At 44.0% G+C, this 21,020-nt stretch overlaps 1 pseudogene; it reads left to right on the top strand.

The window, feature by feature from the left end:
- Window positions 1-2,532: 2,532 nt before the first annotated feature.
- LOC100349588 (cofilin-1 pseudogene) lies at window positions 2,533-20,359 on the top strand (annotated as a pseudogene).
- The last annotated feature ends 661 nt before the right edge of the window (window positions 20,360-21,020 follow it).

The raw sequence follows: 21,020 nt of genomic DNA on the forward strand, positions 1-21,020 counted from the left end.
TTCTGCAACATCAGGATCAAATGGAACAAAGGCTATTCCTTACACAAAAATGTATCTACTTTGGAACACTTTAGTTAAATAAGTGTAGTGAGCAAGTATTTTTCTTTTTTTTTAACAGAGAAAGAACACAGTTCCAATTTTATATTTTATTTATATATATATATATGATTTTATTCATTTGAAAGTGGAGTTACAGGATTCAAGAGGAAGAGACAGAGAGACAGAGATCTTCCATCTGCTGGTTCACTTCCCAAATGGCCACAATGGCTAAGGCTGAACCAGACTGAAGCCAGGAGCCAGGAGCTTCTTCCAGGTCTTCCACAGGAGCTCAGGGTCCTAGTACTTGGCCCATTTTCTACTGCTTTCCCAAGTGCATTAGCAGGGAGCTGGATCAGAAATGGAACAGCTGGGGCTTCAACAGACATCCATATCAAATGCTGGTGTCGCAGGTGGTGGCTTTACCCACTATGCCACAATGCTGGCCCCATCTTCATATATTTTTAAGGCAAACTCCTGCATCAGAATCCTTGTCATCTTCCAAGCCCTTGATCCATCTCTGTCCCCCTCTTCTGTAACTCACTTTTGCTGTTTTCCTCTCCCAGAGCCTGCCCTCTGCCTTGAGTCACTCTTCCTTACCTTGCAACACCTTGTGTTCTATTTTTATCTCCCTTTCTCAACTAAACTTTGTGAGACTATTTCTTCTGTTTTCTATGCTCTCTCATTTCCATTCTTTCATTGCCTTAGTCCATTTTCAGTTGCTAGAACAAAATAACTAAGAGCAGGTAGTTGATAGAGGTTTATTTAGCTCACAACTCTAGAAGCTGGGAACTCCAAGAGCATGGGGCCAGAATCTGATGTGGGCCCCACTGTTGAATCACAACATGGCAGAACCATCAGTTGTGGAGACAGAGCAAGTGTGCTAGCTCCGGACCCCATTCTCATTACCTCGCCTAATCATGATAACCACACCAAAGCTCCATGTCAGATACCATTAACATCCGGGTTTGGGGGATAAGTATCCAATGCACGAGCCCTGGGGATGCATTCGCAGCACTCACCCACGGACAGCACATTGCTGAGCTCATCCTTTCGTCTGCTACATGTGCTGTGAAGAAACCACCAGTGAAGTCCTAATCACAAGGTGGTTTCCCTTCCTGGCCTCATCTAACTCAGCTTCTTCACTCCATTTATTATTGATGACCATTGATCTTAAAAGGCCATGCCTGCGAGTTTCTACGAGAGCTGTGCTCTCCTACTGCTTTTCGAACTTACATGCCTGTTGTGGGTAGACCTTTCTTGTCCCGCCCACCCCTTAATTGTTGACATTCTGCCTTGGCTTGGTGCTTTTCCATCCACAGACTCTTCTTGAGCAGTTTGCCCCACACTCAGATCTTGCACATTGAACATCTCTATTTTTCTCCTGTGTCGTGTCTCTAGCCCAGTTTCTTTCAGTTTCATAATCTAGCCCCTTGTTGAGCATGCTGTTATGGGTTGAGTTGTGTCCCCCTGAGAGATGTCAAATTCCTTATCTCCAATATCTGTGATTTTAGCTTCATGTGGAAGTAAGGTCTTTGCAGATAATTAGATTAATATGAAGCCCTTAGAGTGGCCCTATTAAAATAGGACTAATGTTCTTACAAAAAGAAGAAATTAGGGTTACAGAGAAAGAAACGTATAGGAGGAGATGATATGACGACTCAGGGAGCAGGCTGCCCACAAGCCAGGCACACTTGACGCTGCCAGAAGCATAGAACAGAGCCCTCCTCACAGCCTTTGGAAGGAGCCAACCCTGCAAACGCCTTGGTTTTGGACTCTTAGAAGTTTAAGACAATAAATGACTGGCGTTTGGGTTAAGGCAGCCGCAGGAAGCTAATATGCATGCCCACTTTACCCCGCTAGCCCCACAGTCAGCTCCTTATTTTCCTACCGAAAAGGGCTTGTCCTCTTGCATTCCCTGGCTTGGGTGTTCAAACCCCTCTGCATCCTGTCTCTCACACTGGAGACCCTTAGCCTCTTTCTTTCCTCTCCTGCACCCATCTAAGCAAATGCCATGACCTTCCAGTTCTAGCTCATAAATGTTTTGCAGGTCTCTTCCCCCCATCCCAGCTCTCTCTGCCCTAGTTCAGTCCTCACTGCTACTGTGTAGACCACAGCGAAGATGTTCATTTAACTACGCTTCTGGAATTAGGCCAGAGTGTCCCATCTAGAGAGAAAACTATTGCTATGATCTCTACGTTATTGCTAGTGGGGTGAACTTCAGACTCTCAAACATAGAAAAGAAGATCTTCACACTTTGGCCATACTTACTTCCCCTACAGGTATGTGGTTTCTTTCAGAATATATCTTATTTATTTATTTTTTTAATGCTTTTGCACAAGCGGTGCTTAGGATGGGCAATCTTATCATAAGACTCCCCATTACCACGTAGCCTGGGAGTTACTTGGTGAAGGTGTTCTCCCCTGTGCCCCTCATCTGGTCTCCAATCTTACCCTGTGTGTCCCTCTTCCTTTGTACCTATCACCCCGCACTGCGATGGCGGTTGTCCTGTGCATTGTTTCACAGAGTGGCCGTCTGATTGATTCCAGTGTCCCCAGGTTCTGGATAAGAAGATCTCAGGAATCGCAGAGTTTATTCAAACTTAGCCTCCTCTATCCCTGCCCTGTAGCAGATCTTTCCAAGAGACAAGTTCTGTGCAGTCTTCCTGGGCGAAGCAGGGTGAGGCAGTGAATCTTCATGTAAGAGATGGAGATACAGTTGCTGGTCCTTTGATTACAGAATGTTCCTCTCAACTACTCCAGCTGTTGGTATAACAAATTATTATAGCCACTGTGATAGATGACCGTGCCTGGCGGATTACATGAAACCCACATGAAGACAACACTGACCCTCTTCTTCTATGTCACCCAGCTGGTAAATGAAAGAGCTGATATTTGCTCACAAGCCATTTTCATACCCAAATTCTTTTTTCATTTATTTTTATTTTTATATATTTTTTGACAGGTAGAGTTATAGACAGTGAGAGAGAGAGAGACAGAGAGAAAGGTCTTCCTTCCGTTGGTTCACTCCCCAAATGGCCGCCATGGCCGGCACTGCGCCAATCCGAAGCCAGGAGCCAGGAGCTTCTTCCTGGTCTCCCACGTGGGTGCAGGGACCCAAGCATTTGGGCCATCCTCCACTGCCCTCCCAGGCCATAGCAGAGGACTGGACTGGAAGAGGAGCAGCTGGGACTAGAACCCGGTTGCCCATATGGGATGCCGGCACCGCAGGCTGAAGATTAACCAAGTGAGCCGTGGTGCTGGCCCCAAATTCTTTTTTTGAACCTCTCACTGGGTGCCTGTTTCTTGGAAACATCTTCCATCTCCATTAGCCAGCTTCAAAGTCTATAGATGAACAGGCAGAAGAGCTTCAACCTCCTATCTCCCCCTCTTTTTTGTCAGCTTTGTTAATAAGAGTTTTTGCATATTCTCCCAAATTTTTATCAATATGAAAAAAACTTGGGGTTGAGGGCGTACATTTAAGTGACAACTGTTACACAGAAAGGCTCCTGAGAGTCATTCCCAGTAACACTAACATAGGGGCTGGCACTATGGTGTAACCAGTAAAACTGCTGCCTGCAGTGCCGGTATCCCATATGGACACTGGTTCGAGTCCCTGCTGCTCCACTTCTGATCTAGCTCTTTACTATGGCCTGGGAAAGCAGTGGGGGATGGCCTGGGTGCTGGGATCTTGCACCCACGCGGGAAACCTGGAAGAAGTGCTGCTCGTCACGGGGCAGCAGGTCCGATAGCGCTCCTCAGGGCCATCCTGGGGAGCTCAGGGGCCGAGCGGGATGATGAGTGTCGGCGGCAAAGGAACCACACCAGAGCCAGGAGATCAGTCAATGCCCAGGGCACAGCCAGGTTCTCGACTTTATTGGGAGGGGAAGAGCTTTTATAAACACAGAAAGGGGGCTGTCCAGGGCACAAGGGAACTGAACCAACCAGCTGAAAGGTAAAGCAGGACATGAGCCGGACACGCCCTCAAGAGCCTATCACAGCCGAGGACACAAACTGTCCACAAATACAGAAGTCTCCTCTCAGGTTAGGTACCTCCCCCAGGGGCCATCTTAGATTGTTGGAAATGCTGAGTCATTGAGATGTGGAAGTGCGGCAAACTCGAGCAAAGGCTTAAAGGCCTTGTCGAGGGAAGGCTTAGCAACTTTGTTTCCTTTTGTTGGAGCCCCCCCCTTGCCCTCCCCCCTGCCCTGTAAAGAAGCTTCTGGTTTCAGCCTGGCCCAGCCCTGGTCATTGCAGCCATCTGGGGAGTGAACCAGAGGATGGAATACCTCTCTCTCTCTCTTTCTCTCTCTCTGCCTCTCTGTAACTCTGCCTTTCAAAGAAATAAATGAATCTTTAAAAAAAAAAAAAACCACTAAGATGACTCATTACTGACTCAGGGAGGGCTTCCAGGTTAGGCTGCATTTCCTCCGTGCTTACCCCCTTCACCTTCCTGCCCGCTGAGGGTTCTTCGCCACCCCAGGGCTTGAGCTGCTAATCATTAATGAGATCCCTCAAATAGAAGTTGAAAGAGAGGGGCTTTTTGCCAGTCAGGCTGTAAGAATGTTTTCAGAAATGCATGCCTTCCCCATGATTTTTTGGGTTAATATAGTATAGCCAAAAAGTGTAGGCAACAAAATCAAAACTAGACCACTGGGATTATATCCAACTAAGAAACTTCTGTGCAGCAGAGGAAGCAGTCAACAGACTGCAGAGACAACCACAGAAGGGAGACACGCTTGCAAGCAATGTGTCTGACAAAGAATTAATATCCACACTCTGAAAGGAACTCAAAGTACTCAACAACTAAATAACATCAGGAAACCGCATGACCAAATGAAACTCAATAACCAAATAAACTCAAGAAACTGAGTAACCCAATTAAAAGAGGGGAAAGTAATATGAATAAACCCTTCTCAAAGGAAGTAATTTATATGGCAAATGAATTTATAAAAAAATACTCAGCATTATGAGCCATCAGGAAAACGCAATCAAAACAAGGAGACATCATCTCACCCCAGTCAGAATGGCTATTATAATAAATAAATAAATAAATGTGGGCAAGGATGTGGACAAAACAGAACCCTCATGCATTGATGGTGGAAATGTAAATTACTAAAGCTGATATAGAGAACAATTCAGGAATCCTTAAAAAAACTAAAAACTATATGATACAATCCAACTATCCTATTTCTGGATGCATTTCCAAAGGAAATGAAATCAGTACATCAAAGAGATACCTGTATTCCCAAATGTATTACATAACTATTCACAAAAGCAAAGATATGAACTCAAACTACATGTCTATCATTGGGTAGATGAATGGTTTAGAAAATGGTATACATATCCTCTCTCTGATCTGTGGTAACTAATAGAGTACCTAAAAGGTTATCCAAAGAAGGGAAATTTATACTTCAAGATGGCAATGATTTTGAACAGACCTTGTCTTGACTGTTGAGGAATGGTGTTTTTTTTAATTTCATACTATTTTTTGAGCTCTTTACTCAGTGTAGGCTTAATCTTATGTGTATAAAGTTAATTGAAAATAGATCTTTGTAAAAAAGAATGAGAATAGGAGAGGGAGGAGGAAGAAGGGTGGGAGTGCAGGTGGGAGGGAGCGTAGAGTGGGAAGAATCACTATGTCCCTAAATTTGTATATATGAAATGCATGCAGTTTGTATACCTTAAAAGGTTTCTAGGTAAAAACAAAACAAACAAAAAACACAGCATATGTACACAGCAGAGTATTATTCATCCCCCAAAAGAAAGATATCTTATCATTGGTGTAAAACGGATGAAACTAGAGAAAATCAGTTAAGTGAAAGAAGTCAGATTCAGAAAGGAAAATACCATGTTTTCTCTCATAGGTGGAACCTAGAATGAGTAAAAAGTTGATCCAAGCATGGAATAATGCTTACTTGGGTATGGGAAGGGTTGGGGTTAGGGGAATACAGGGCAGGTGCAGATCAGATATGAAAGCAGAGAGACGGCCGGCGCCGTGGCTCACTAGCGGCACCGGCACACCGGGTTCTAGTCCCGGTTGGGGCACCGGATTCTGTCCCGGTTGCCCCTCTTCCAGGCCAGCTCTCTGCTGTGGCCAGGGAGTGCAGTGGAGGATGGCCCAGGTGCTTGGGCCCTGCACCCCATGGGAGACCAGGAGAAGCACCTGGCTCCTGCCATCGGATCAGCGCGGTGCGCCGGCCGCAGCGCGCTGGCCGCGGCGGCCATTGGAGGGTGAACCAACGGCAAAGGAAGACCTTTCTCTCTGTCTCTCTCTCTCACTGTCCACTCTGCCTGTCAAAAAAAAAAAAAAAAAAAAAAAAGAGAGAGAAAAGAAAACAGAGAGACAACAAATTCTAGTGTCCTGCAGCATGGTAGGTGACCCTAGTTCACAGCAGTGGATTGTATATTTTGTGAACAAATCAAAGAGAGGAGCTTGAAGACCCCAAAGATACAGTAATGACAAAGAGAGACAGAGACATCAATTGCCCTGAGTTGTTCAGTACATATTGATACATTTAGCAAAATGTCACAATGTATCCCATAATTATTGTTAACCAAAATTTTTTTAACTTTAAAGAGATGGAAATGCTAACTAACCTGATTTGATTATCACACACTGAATACATACATCAAATCATCACATTCTAGCCCCTAAATATGTACAATTAAAATAATCAGTTTTTTTGCTTTTTTTTAAACTTTTATTTAACAAATATAAATTTCCAAAGTACAGCTTATGGATTACAGTGGCTTCTCCCCCCCATAACTTCCCTCCCACCCGCACCCCTCCCATCTCCTGCTCCCTCTGCCATTCCATTCACATCAAGATTCATTTTCAATTATCTTTATATACAGAAGATCAATTTAGTATATATTAAGTAAAGATTTCAACAGTTTGCACCCACACAGAAACACAAAGAGTAAAGTACTGTTTCAGTACTAGTTATAGCATTACTTCACATTGGACAACACATTAAGGACAGAGATCCTACATGAGGAGTAAGTGCACAGTGACTCCTGTTGTTGACTTGACAATTTGACACTCTTGTTTATGGCATCAGTAATCTCCCTAGGTTCTTGTCATGAGTTGCCAAGGCTATGGAAGCCTTTTGAGTTCACCGATCTTATTTAGACAAGGTCATAGTCAAAGTGGAAGTTCTCTCCTCCCTTCAGAGAAAGGTATCTCCTTCTTTGATGACCTGTTCTTTCCACTGGGATCTCACTCACAGAGATCTTTCATTTAGGTGTGTGTTTGTTTTTTTTTTTTTTTTTTTTTTTGCCAGAGTGTCTTGGCTTTCCATGCTTGAAATACTCTCCTGGGTTCTTCAGCCAGATCCCAATGCCTTAAGGGCTGATTCTGAGGCTGGAATGCTGTTTAGGACATCTGCCATTCTATGAGTCTGCTGTGTATCCCGCTTCCCAGGTTGGATCGTTCTCTCCCTTTTTTATTCTATCAGTTAGTATTAGCAGACACTAGTCTTGTTTATGTGATCCCTTTGACTCTTAATCCTATCATGATCAATTGTGAACTGAAATTGATCACTTGGAGTAGTGAGATGTCATTGGTACATACCACCTGGATGGTATTGAATTGGAATCCCCTGGCACGTTTCTAACTCTACCATTTGGGGCAAGTCCGATTGAGCATGTCCCAAATTGTACATCTCCTCCCTCTCTTATTCCCACTCTTATATTTAACAGGGATCACTTTTCAGTTAAATTCAAACACCTAAGAATAATTGTGTGTTAATTACAGAGTTCAACCTATAGTATTAAGTAGAATAATAATAAAAAAAAAAGAACTAAAAGGGATAAAGTATTAAGTTGTTCATTAACAGTCAGGGCTATGCTGATCAAGTCACTGTTTCTCATAGTGTCCATTTCACTTCAACAGGTTTCCTTTTTGGTGCTCGGTTAGTTGTCACCGATCAGGGAGAACATATGATATTTGTCCCTTTGGGATTGGTTTATTTCACTCAGCATGATGTTTTCCAGATTCCTCCATTTTGTTGCAAATGACCAGATTTCATTGTTTTTGACTGCTGTATAGTATTCTATAGAGTACATGTCCCATAATTTCTTTATCCAGTCTACTGTTGATGGGCATTTGGGTTGATTCCAGGTCTTAGCTATTGTGAATTGAGCTGCAATAAACATTAAAGTGCAGACAGCTTTTTTATTTGCCAATTTAATCAGTTTTTTTAAAAATATTGTCAAACAAAAAAGAAATGCTTGCCTTCCTCTTGGAGTCCTCATCCTCTCTGCAGTTTCTCCTGTTAATGTCAGCTTCTCCACTCGTCCCCTCGTCCCCTTGTGGATCTCTCCTCAGAGACACAGGGGCATCCTCTCCTCCAGACATCTGCACGTGGTTGTTTTACTTTGCTTTGTGGATCTTTAATGTCTTTATTCTGTTTTGAGGAGGTAATAAAAAAGAGAGAGATTATAATTCAACAAAAATGCTTAGTTTGGGGGCTTGTGTCTTCTTTGTTGTTTTAGTTTCTTCTCCTTTGAAATTTTGTCAATGTTTTCATCTTGTGATTATATGCAATAGTATATTACAAGTAAACATGCACTTCATTTAATTTATTGCTTTCCCTTTTCCCTGGTCTCCTCCTTTTTCCCTCACCAAACCAAAAAAAAAAAAAAAAAAAAAAAACCTGCCCACACATTTTGTCTGGTTTCTCCACATTTTTCAATTTTTAGTACTGGTAGATATGTTGACAAATGATATAAAATAATGCTTTTGTACGCTTTCTAAATGTACACACACAATCATGTAATATGGACCATTCTATGATTCACCTTGGAAAGTAAGTGACGTGAGTTGGGAAGCCCGCGTGGGGGTCGAGCTCTCTCACTTTCTCTTAGGAGCATGTCCACTGCTCTCCAAGCTTGTGTGCAGCTCTGCTTGTCCTTGTCCACTGGGCGAGATGATGCCTTCGGACTCCCTGCTTTTTGCAGATCATTTGTCTCCAGCTCCCTGAATACTCTGGACGTCTAACCCAGACCCTCACCATAAGCAAGAATCAGTTTCCAGCCATAGGACTTCTGAGCTCTCCCGGCTTCAACTCCTGCTCTTAACATTTTAGTTTATGGCCCTGAGATGTTTAGTTCGGCTTCTTATTGCTGTTTGAGCTGTGATGTGAGAGAGTAAACCACTTCCCAGCACCATTGCTGGGGATGGGGAACCTACTACTGAGATTGGGAATTCTAGAAGGAAGACCCCAAACACAGAGAATCGGAACTACAGTTTGCTGAATGCTTCTTTTATGTTGTTTTCACAACCTTTCAGGTAAGTTGTATTACTTTCTTTGGAAGACAAAAGAAAAGAAAGATAGTTTTATTCTAACTGCACTTGAGCAATATAAGTATGGAAAGTCGAAGTCCATTATGGGGGTAGATGAGATGTACCGTGTTCCTTCTTGTGTAAAGGATTTTTCCCTGAGTCATTTTGGAAGGACTCTGGACCTGGGATAAATAATCAACAGCTTCTGAAGTCAAATAGTGCAAGAAATATTTCTGACCCTGAATTGTCCGAGTCAAAAACTGTGATCTGGTTTCGCAATATAATGTTTAACTTCATTTTAAAACGTTTATGAGTTGTTTGCTCTTGCATTCTAGTTGGTTTGATTTGGTAAGAATAGACTCAATTGCCTCTGTGTAGACAAACTCCAGCTTTGCTTTATCTTTATGATTAGTTTTTAAGCACCAATAAAGGCGGAAATATCTTTTGTCTTAGATCTTCATGTATGCCTTTAAACATTTTATATATTTATACATTTTGATAAAATTGACTTTTTAACTGCCTTGTTTCAGTCATGATAATCGTAGGAAAGGATGGAATTTCTTCTTTGATGTAGCCGGTATCCTCGGAGCTGTCTGCCCGAGACCGTGAGCGACTGTTCGTGATCAGCGAGGCAGCTCAGCAGGTAGTGACTCTGGTTCTGGGTGATGCCCCAGAGGCCCCCACTGCATGTGCTATGGTGATCATAGAAGGCCGCGGTGGGCCTGGCCGGGCAAGCACCTCTCCCCTCACTCCCTCCCACACACCTCACCACATCCAGCAGGGATTCGGTCATTCAAGAGCAGCTAAGTCTCACAGAGCGAGTCTGAGTCTCGAAACAGAAGGCAGCGGCCATTCTGGAGTGTGGCTGGCTTTTCACATTCACTCCACACCATGACCCCTGTGGCCCTGTCATGTCTGCTCAGAACTTTAGGTCCTCGCTAGGGTGCTGGCCAGTGCTTTTTCCTTCAAGTTCCAGTACAGCTCTTGCCTCCCGTCTCTGTTTGGCAAGTGGAAGCAATCTGTTCATGAATCTAGTACCATCTCGTTTTGTGCTCTGACCATGTCTTATTTTTCTATCAGGCGAGAGAAACACTGTGTCTCTAGTGTCTACACAACACATTCAACTATGTTCAGCCCTGCCCTAGATCGCCATACTGCAACATTCCTTGGCTTTCCCTTGGACATGGCTGTCTCCCAGTCTACTTCTCAGTTTCAATGTTGCTTATCCAGAAATTATACTACTGGGAATGTCCAGCTAAAACTATGAATTATACCACTGGGGACAATGGCCATGGAAAAGAAAAAAGAACAAGTGTCACAAATATAATATGTAGCACTGTGCAGTGCTGGCATCCCATATGGGTGCTGGTTCTAGTCTCTACTACTGCTCTTCTGATCCAGCTCTCTGCTATGCCCTGGGAAAGCAATGGAAGATGATCCAAGTGCTTGAGCCCCTGCACCCTCATGGGAGATCCGGAAGAAGCTCCTGGCTTCAAATTGGCACAGCTCCAGCCATTGTGGCCAACTGGGTAGTGAACCAGCAGATGGAAGACCTTTCTCTCTCTACCTCTCTCTCTCCCTCCCTCTGCCTCTCAGTAACTCTGCCTTTCAAACAAATAAAATAAATCTTTAGTAAAAAAGAATAGGTTACTAAATTAATTTCAACAAAATTTTCTGAGAACTGAGAGGAGAACAAAATTCATTTATTTAATTAAAGAGCTTCAGTAAAAACCTAAAACAAATGCTTTGCCCAAAGGTGCAGCTTTCTTGTTGAAATCAGATACTGCATTTCTTCACCATCATATCAGAAGGTCTAATTGACATCATAACAAAAGAAAGAAATGTGAAATGATTGGAAACCAATTAAAACTATAATTATTGATGGGTGGTATTGTCTATAAACTCATATGAAAGCAAAAATTCTACACACAATAAAAGGGTTTACAAGTTTGACTTTTGTTAAAATTAGATTCAAAGGTCAATTGCATGTTTAATTGCCATCTCAAGAAAAAAATTGTAAAAAGAGAAGATACAATTAACAACAGCAACAAAAGAATGAAACAGCAAAAACAAAAGATATAAAACTTTAGGAATATATATAACAAGAAATACAAAAGGTTGTTATGCAGAAAATAGTAAAACTTCATTATAGAAGATATTAAAATAGAAGTAAGTAGATATAACATTTTCATGAGCAGGGGCATTGAACAAATCCTCCAAACTAACCCATAGACCTACTGCAATTTTAACCAATATTCCAAAATAGTTTTCCATAGAACTAGATGAGGTGTATATCCAGATAAAGATTATCTTTCTAATTTGTCTCTTCTGCTGCAACCCCTTGTTAGGGTCTACTTTTGATGAGGCAAATTCTGCACTAAATGTGTGCTGGGCACTGTATGAGTGCTCTCCATTGAGTAACACTTGTGCTTCTCACAGCACACATGTATGGCAGGAACCATTAATGCCCATTCTACAGATGGGTTAAGACCCTGTAATTAAGTTGGATATTCAACTACCCAGGGAATCTCATTGCTATTTCCATTCTTTCATCTTTCAGACTATTCCATTTGTTAGGCAAACACTAAAACAGATTTCAATTTTCTTTTTTTTTAAAGATTTATTTATTTTATTGGAAAGGCAGAGTTACAGAGCAGCGGGGGATGGAGAGGGGATAGGGGAGAGAGAGAGAGAGAGAGAGAGAGAGAGAGAGGGAGAGAGAAAGTCTTTCACCCTCTGATTCACTCCCCAGATGTCCACAATGGCTGGAGCTGTGCTGGTCTGAAGCCAGGAGCCAGGAGCTTCTTCTGGGTCTCCCATGAGTGTTTAGGGGCTCAAGGATTTGGGCCATTTTCTACTGCTTTTTCAGGCTGTAACAGAGAGCTGGGTCAGAGTGGAGCAGCCGGGACTTGAACCGGTGCCCATATGGGATGTCGGCACTGCAGGCGATGGCTTTACCTGCTATGCCACAGCACTGGCCCCCCAACTTCAATTTTCCTTAAAATTTCTCTTCTGTTTTCCTTCCTTTTGTATTTTGGGACTACTTTGAATTTAAGCTGTGCCAAATTCCCTTTTATCTCTTGAGACAGTTTCCCTCTCTTTCTTTCTTCTTTCCTTCTTTTTAAACTAAATTTAAAGTTTTAAATTCTGAAGATAATTGTCATTTCTGAAAAACTTTCTTCCTTATGTGTGTGGTACTTGTTTTAAGTATACAAGCAAATGTTCACTTATTTTAATTATTTATACTAATATTATTGTAATTTGGGGAGTTGTAAGTTTTCTGTTAACTTTTACACTCTATCTTTGAGAATACTGAATTGTACTTGCCTGTTGATTTTTGTTGCTGGCACTGGAAAGAAGTCTGTATTTCCATACCTTAAATGTGACTTACTATTTACGTGGAGATTAATGAACTTTGTGATCCCAAAAGCCTGACTTTGGACAGGAGAGTGAAGCCTCTAGCAATTCACTTCTTGATTAGAGTTTTTAGTTTCATTTCATGCTGTTTGAAGCTTTTTTTCATGGTTTAATACCATCATCATAATATTCTCAGCCTCTTACGGTGTCTTATTTCCTAATATGGTAAGCATACTAGAATTGTAGAATTTTTTTCCAGTTTACTGAGGTTTTTGACCAGTTCTGGAGGCACTGGTGTCTCAGCCCCTGCGCCAAGTACTCCAGGATCACTCTTCCTCCCCAGGGGAGAATTCTTGCTCTAGCCAAAGTTAGCTCAACAAGGCAGCTTCCAATAATATTTGACTGTGGGTGAGTAGATGTATAAACCAAACCTAACCACAGTTGTTACTCATGCGCTTAGGTCAAGGATGTCAACCTCATCCAAGTCGTTGAAGCTGAAATCTACAAAATATAGATGCTGCAGGGAGAATCTCTCCAAAGTGCTCTTGTACAGGCCACACTGAGGTACTTGGTTATCTGATTGCTTTCTGCTTTCTGTATGGTTCATGCCAAATGTAACATCCAAACAGACATTATTTTGTACAGATCATTGCCATATATTCTTTTTTATTTTTTATTTTTTTATTATTTATTTATTTATTTTTTTGACAGGCAGAGTAGACAGTGAGAGAGAGAGACAGAGAGAAAGGTCTTCCTTTTGCTGTTGGTTCACCCTCCAATGGCTGCCGTGGCCGGTGCGCTGCGGCCGGCGTACCACACTGATCTGATGGCAGGAGCCAGGTACTTATCCTGGTCTCCCATGGGGTGCAGGGCCCAACCACTTGGGCCATCTTCCACTGCACTCCCGGGCCACAGCAGAGAGCTGGCCTGGAGGAGGGGCAACTGGGACAGAATCCGGCGCCCTGACTGGGACTAGAACCCAGTGTGCCCGCGCCGCAAGGAGGAGGATTAGCCTAGTGAGCCGCGGCACCAGCTGCCATATATTCTTTCCTTAGTTTTCATCCAATCACAGATTGAATTGTCCCATGCTATGTTTGAAATCAGCAACCATAAATAGGTTCACCACATGAGTTAGTAAAAGTGTCATTGCTTTTGGAATGATCAACCTGAATGAATGTCTTTTTTTTTAAGATTTTATTTGTTTATTTGAAAGGCAGAATTACAGAGAAGCAGAGGCAGGGAGAGAGAGAGAGATTAAGAGAGAGAGAGGGAGTCCTCCATCCGCTGGTTCACTCTCCAGATGGCAGCAAAGGCCAGAGCTGGGCTGATCATAAGCTAGGAGCCAGTTGTTTTCTTGCAGATCTCCCACTGTGGGTGCAGGGGCCCAAGGACTTGGGCCATCTTCTACCGCTTTCCCAGGCCATAGCAGAGAGCTGGATTGGAAGTGGAGCAGCCAGGACTTAAATCGGCTCCCATATGGGATGCCAGCACTGCAGGCAGCAGCTTTACCTGCTACACCACAGTGCCAGTCCTGAATTAATGTCTTTAATTACTGAGGTTAACACAATTGCTGGATTTAATTTTTTTCTGGCCTAAGTCGCTATCCTATGTCTTAGTTTTAACCTAATTCTGGCCATGATATGGTAACTGCTCTTCCAAAGTCTTGAAATCATCTTTGTACCCAATTGAACTATGTAACATTGTTTTCCAAGTTCTGAAGAAACTTCTCCCAGGATTTCAGTGAATCTACAGATTAATAGTGATAATAGAAAATTGTGTAAACTTCTCATTTGCTATTTAATAAAATAAATATTTTTTTAAAAAAAGAAAACCAGCTTGAGGTATTCAAGTTTTTATATACTTCTTATGATGTGTGTGGAGCTGTACACATGTTTTTTCATGGAATTTATCTTAAAGTAACTTGTTTGTTCATCTATATGAGTGTAAATACAATAAGATTTTTTTCCCATTATATTTTCCAACTGATTTTCTATTTAGGAATGCTATTGATTTTCATACTGGCATATTGTATTGGGCTGCTTGGCTGACTTATATCATGTTAGTTTTCAAGCTACACAGCAAGCTATCACACAGTTAATTAGTTCCCCAGCAACAGGATGGAGGAAGCTGCTAGGCTGCCATATTTTCATGTTTGGCCAAGAAGGAGACTGCCGTCCAAATGGATTTAGACAGCTTGTCTTTGTTTACACTGCTAACACAAATTACCACAAGCTGAGCGGCTCAAACAATGGAAATTTATTTCTCACAGTTCTGGAAACTGGGAAACCCAAGATCAATGTGCTAGCAGACCCCTGTCTGGGTAAAGCCTGCTTCATGGGCAGAGGGAGGTCTCCTTGTATCCTCACAGGGTGGAGAGCAGAGAAAGAAAGAAAGCTCTCGTGTGTTTCAGTGGGAGCACTCATCCAGTTTAGGAGGGCTCGGTTTTCATGGCCTAACTATCTCCCAGTATTGAGGGTTAGGATTTCAACAGACAGATTTGGGCGACACAGATATTCAATCTACAGCAGAGTTTATACTCAAACAGCAAAAGCAAGAAAAACATGTGATGCAACACTCGGTTTCTCTAGGTCTTTAAAAGGACACAGAACTGGATGGAATGACAAGTGACGTAAGAACTGGGTCGGTCTGTCATGGAGGAGCCAACTTTAAACTATACCCTAGCAATTTGATAGCCTACACCTGTACCAAAGATAGTCGTAGAAAGTCCTGTTGCAGGGGGCTTGTGCTGTGATGTAGCAGGTAAAGCCGCCGCCTGCAGTGACAGCATCCTATATGGGTACTGGTTCAAGTCCCAGCTGCTCCACTTCTGATCCAGCTCTCTGCTATGGCCTGGGAAAGCAGTGGAAGATGGCCCAAGTCCTTGGGCCCTTGCACCCACGTGGGAGACCTGGCAGAAGCTCCTGGTTCCTGGCTTCAGATCAGCACAGCTCCAGCCATTGCGGCCAACTGGGGAGTGAACCAGCAGATGGAAGACCTCTCTCTCTCTCTCTCTCTTTCTCTGCCTCTGCCTCTCTGTAGCTCTGCCTTTTAAATAAATAAATAAATCTTGAAAAAAAAAGAAAAAGAAGTCCTGGTGCCTCACTGGAAGCAGAGATGATGGGTGAGAAGCTGCCTCCTGGCGGCCTCCTGTACTGCAGGTCATTTCCATTGAGATGTGGGGCAGGTGACAAATGGCCGCACGACAGTTTCTCACACGACATTATTCCCACCTTCCACAGGGGGTCACGGGACATTCTGCCAGGGTGGACCAAGTGCTGCTGAGCCCTGCCTGTGGGACCCACGTGCAGTTCTGCACCATTGCCGGGCTGCATGGCACAGCCACTCCCAGACACCACATGGTTGTCCTGCTGCACTCTTTTCTGTCATCATCTCTCTTCTATAAATGCATTATGTAATAGTCTGAGGCAATGACAGAAAACAGTGCGGAGAATGGACTTGAATTTCTCAAGGGCAATACTCAGCCTTATTTGACATATTATATCCATGGTAGTAACAGGCATTGATTTAAGTAACTATAAAATATTACTGCCTATGCATTTAGCATCTGCTAAGATGCATATGATTCTTTTCTCCTTTAATTAGTGTCATAATTTATATTTATGATGTGATGTTCAACAACAGTAGGAACCGCAACAAGGGAATAATATCTTGGAAGTGCTGAGGCAAAACACTTTCCAATCTCAAACTCTGTGTGCAGCTAAACTACAAAATTAAGGGTGAGAGTGAAAGATAAATGTTTAGACCAGGACTGGAAAATTTCATAACTCACAGAAAGATATTTAACTTAATGTGTAGCAAGAGAAAGTGGTAATGTTAGTTTCCGTGTTTGGATTTCAGAAATCTGAGTTTTGTAACACACAACCAACACTGAGATAAATTACTGATAGACACATACATTGCTACAGCCCTCTGTAGAAGCATTTATTATCATTTAAAACAGATACTTTTGACCCAGAGAGTCAATGTCTTGGATTTTCACCCTAAGTTGCTTTGGCACACGTGTGTGCACTGACATATATGCAAAGATATTTATAGCTACATTGTCCATAGCAAAGAAAGAAACCAATAATATCAGACGTGTACCATTTAATATGGTGACAACCCCGTTCAGGATGCTCTCCATATAGCAATTCACTGATTAACTCTCTCTACAAACCTGGCGGAGAGCAGACTGAGCAAGAGTTGTTCGTTTTCAGGCCCTCTTCTACAGGTATTAAGAACTGTGGACAAGATGGTCTTCTGTGTTTGTGAGCCCGTTTTACTCTTCCTGGTGTGGAGTTAACTCGTGAGTGCAGAGGCCCAAGTCAGCCAGGTGCTGCCGCAGCTGTGACAACACCTGCTGCTGGTTCCCATGCAACAGGCACTGTCCGAGAACCTCAGCGGTGACCAAGGAAATCTCAGTTATGACCAGGATGTGTCCAGTGTACCCTGAGAAGGAGGGAGCTTTATGTCTTAGAGCCACTGTGGACACAGTGATGAATGACCCCGGGTTTGCCTGTCCCTGCAGATAGGGAACGCACCATGGGTGAGAAGGAGTGTGAGGATGCGAGGTGCTGCCTCAGCCGGTAATCAAGTCTGTCACCCGTAACCAGGCGTTCTTCCCTGTCTGCAGTGCAGTATCGTTGCTTTTCAGGGTGACTGATAACCACACATGAATCTGCATTGCTTAAACCTGGTTCAAGCATGTCCTTACCCTGTAAGACAAGTATAAAACCTGTACCCAAACTCAGTAATGTGGAACCAGCAACTTAAACCTGGTTGTCTCCATGTTTAAGTCCACTGTTCGATCGCCTGAGTAAACTTCAACTTGACGTTTCAGGCTTACTCTGATTTCTCCACTAACACCAACATATTCGACACTATTTGTTTCCCATCAACATCTGAAGTCACTTTTTGTGCCTCCCCTGAGCAACCTGCACTGGACAGTGGTGCCTTTCTTGATGCACTAAGATTTTGTAGTTTATTTGCTAGCATTTGATAGTTTGCCTTACTCTGACTAGTTCAGAAACTGGTACCAGATGGAGAGTGCTTCCATAGCAAAAGTAAAATAATGGCTCTCCTTGCTCCGCCAGAAAATCAATCAGTGAAGATCCTGCAGTGAGAACGACACTTCAGTGAGCGTGGTGCCTGGACCACACACAGACAAGCAACAGCAGGTTGGTTTGCAAGGATAAGATAGTCTGAGCCAAACTCGGCTTTAACATTCTCACCTCTTCATTCATTCATATTTACTTTTACAAAGGCTCCAAATGGTCCACGTTGTGGGCATAGCAGGTAAAGCCACTGTCTGCAGCACCGGCATCCCATATGGGTGCCAATTTGAGTCCTGGTTGCTCCACTTCCAATCCAGCTCCCAGCTAATAAGCCTGGGAAAGCAGCAGAAGATGGCCCGAGTGCTTGAGTGCCTGCTCCCATGTGGGAGACTGGAAGAAACTCCTGGCTCCTGGCTTTCTGACTGCCCCAGTCTGGCTGTTGTGGCCATTTGGGGGAATGAACCAGCAGCTGGAAGATCTCTCTCTCCCTCCCTCTTCCTCTATAGCTCTGTCTTTCAAATAAGTAAATAAATACCTTCTTTAAAAAAGCCTCCAAAAGCTAAAAACTCAGTTTTCAAGCTTCCTTTGAAACTAATGGGGTTATGATAGACATTTCTGGGTACATAAGCATTTTCTTGCTTTGCGGGTGGATATGAGATCCAGATATGCATATGATGATTATGAGAAAAAAGAATGAGGAGGAAAACCAAGAGCGGGGATAGGTATATTAATCTGGTAGTGACAAATGAACTGAAACTCTCAATGCTGTACAAGACTAAAGGTCTGCTTATATCTTGCTCAATACATACATATCTACATACATACACACACACACATACACACACACATATGTATGTCCAATGAGATTGGATATTGGATATACTCTCATTTCATGGCACCCTCCCCCCTACCCCTGCAGGACCAGCTTGATGGGCAGATTCTATTGAGAATGTGGGTGTTGCCCTACAGAGAGAAAATAAAGACAATGATGAATCATGAAGTGGCTCTAAAAGCTTACTGTGGGTGTGCCTCATTTGACTTCTGTATACACTTCCAGCAGCCAAAGCAAGTCATGAATACGAGTGCGCCTGATGCCAACTGGTGGGAAAGTACCACCCATCCAAAGGGAAGGGCAGAGATGGCTATCAAGAAAATTACAACCCATCATAATTGGAACTTCAGCTCATAACTCTGCAGTGCACGCTCCTTTCAATTCAGAAAGCATATTCCATGCATACTCCCTCCCCTATCCCAAGAAAGAAAACCCAAGAGTTCCCTCCAAGCCCAGCACTAGGGTTAAAGGGAAAGATCTCTTGATAACACTTGCATCAGTCTGAATTTGGGTCCTTCTGTCCTGGAAACCAATAAAGTAAAATGACAAGCCTCCCCTAACCCCACTCACACCACCAAACATACAGCCGTGGAGAGGTAAGGAGGTAAGTGCACAGACAGGAAACAGACAAGTCACTTGCCCCAGGAAATTCTGAAATGATCCTGTGTAACCGCTGCTTTTGTTCTACCCGGAGGTGGGGAGCACACGCTGCACCCTAAGAAAGTCTCCACGGTTCACTGTCAGCCCTGGCCCTGGCCCTACTGTCTGGGAAATCTTTTCCTTTTCATCGTTATTTCCGGTTATGTTTGAAGAGGATACTGGAGGGTGGGCATCTCCCTGGAAGGCAAGTAGCTTTCCCAGTCTGTCTTCTGCCAGAAAAAAAAAAAAAAAAAAGTCCCCCCAAATCCTAAATAATCAGAGTGCTCTTTCGTCCAGGTCGACTCGAATTCAGCTCTCACGAACTTTTCAGTGCCTTAATCATGACCGTGTGCTAACCTCGCCACTCCCCGACCTGTTCACTGGAGATTTGCTTTTCTCTAGCCAGCTCTTTCTGTGCACTTAATTTGGACAAGCTGTCCGCATTGCCTTGGCTTTGGTTCTCGTCACGATAAGTTTTAACTGGATTTTCATTTCTTAAACCATTTTACCTCCTTCTAACAAATCTATGAGTCTCAGTATTCTGAAACTGGAGACTAAGCAGAAGGGGCCGGGAGAGGCCGCCTTCATGGAGGATCCAGGCAGCAGCCACCGCAGCTCGGGTCCCTTTTGCTTCGGAAACATGACCTCTGGTGTGGCTGTCTCTGACATCATCGTTACATGACCTCTGGTGTGGCTGTCTCTGACGTCATCATTACAGATACCCAATGACATGAAGGTGCACAAGTCCTCCCCGCCAGAGGAGCTGAAGAAACGCAAAAAGGCCGAGCTGTCCTGCACCAGCGAGGGCAGAGGAGCTCCACCCTGCGGGAGGGCGTGAGGATCCTGGTGGGAGATGCAGGCCAGACTGTGGGCGACCCCCACGCCACCTTCATCCAGACGCGGCCAGACAAGGACTGCCCTACCCCCTGCGAGACCAAGGAGAGCAAGAAGGAAGCCCCGGTGCTTATCTTCCGGGGCCCTGAGCGTGCTGCACCCCTTAAGAACAAAATGATCTATGCCAGTTCCCAGGCCGCCACCAAGAAGACGCTGATGGGAATCAAGCACGAACTACCAGCAGGTCCAGGCCCGCTGCACCCTGGCAGAGGAGCTGGGGGCCAGCGCTGTCATCTCCCTGGAGGGCAACCCTTGCTGATCCTCCTCCAGCTCCAGACCTGCCCTTGGGGGTTGCAGGCTGCCTCCGTCTGCCAGACTGAGGGGCTGGGAACATCCCCGCAGCGGAAGGGTAATTCCTCTGCCCAGTTCCCAAGCAGCCCCCATGCCCCTGCCCTTGGACTTTCTTCCTCCCTCCATCCCTGACGAGTCTGGACTCCCGAGACCGCTCTTGCTCTTGTTTCTCCTGGATTGAGAGAGACTAAGCTCCCCCCAGGCCTCTCAGGTTTTTTTTTTTGGGGGGGGACGTGGCTATATTTTTCAACACCTCTATTCCCCACCTGTTCCTTTCCCTCCTCGTGCTGCCAACTTCTAATCCAAGTAGTGGCTGAGCGTGTCTGTTCTGTGTGTATGTGGGACGTTGTGGAAGTGACTCCTCCCTGTGCCACCTGCTTCCGCTCCCTTTTTGCCCTGGACTCTGCCAGTAAGGGACCCTCGATATACACGTGAAAAAAGACTGACTGGAAATGACACACGTCAGGTTGGCTCAAATGGCATTGGTCAAAATGAGCCACGTGAGCAATCTTCATGTTGGTGAGGCAGGAAGCGTCACCCTTCCTTGAAAGAGGAAGCAAATATTTGTGTGCAAATCATTGGTGGACTGGGAAAGTACAAACAGCCTGATGGTCGATGTCATTATTGCA

The sequence above is a fragment of the Oryctolagus cuniculus genome, chromosome 5, assembly GCF_051225735.1.
Source record: "Oryctolagus cuniculus isolate XC-2025 breed Fujian yellow rabbit chromosome 5, ASM5122573v1, whole genome shotgun sequence".
Lineage (NCBI taxonomy): Eukaryota > Metazoa > Chordata > Mammalia > Lagomorpha > Leporidae > Oryctolagus > Oryctolagus cuniculus.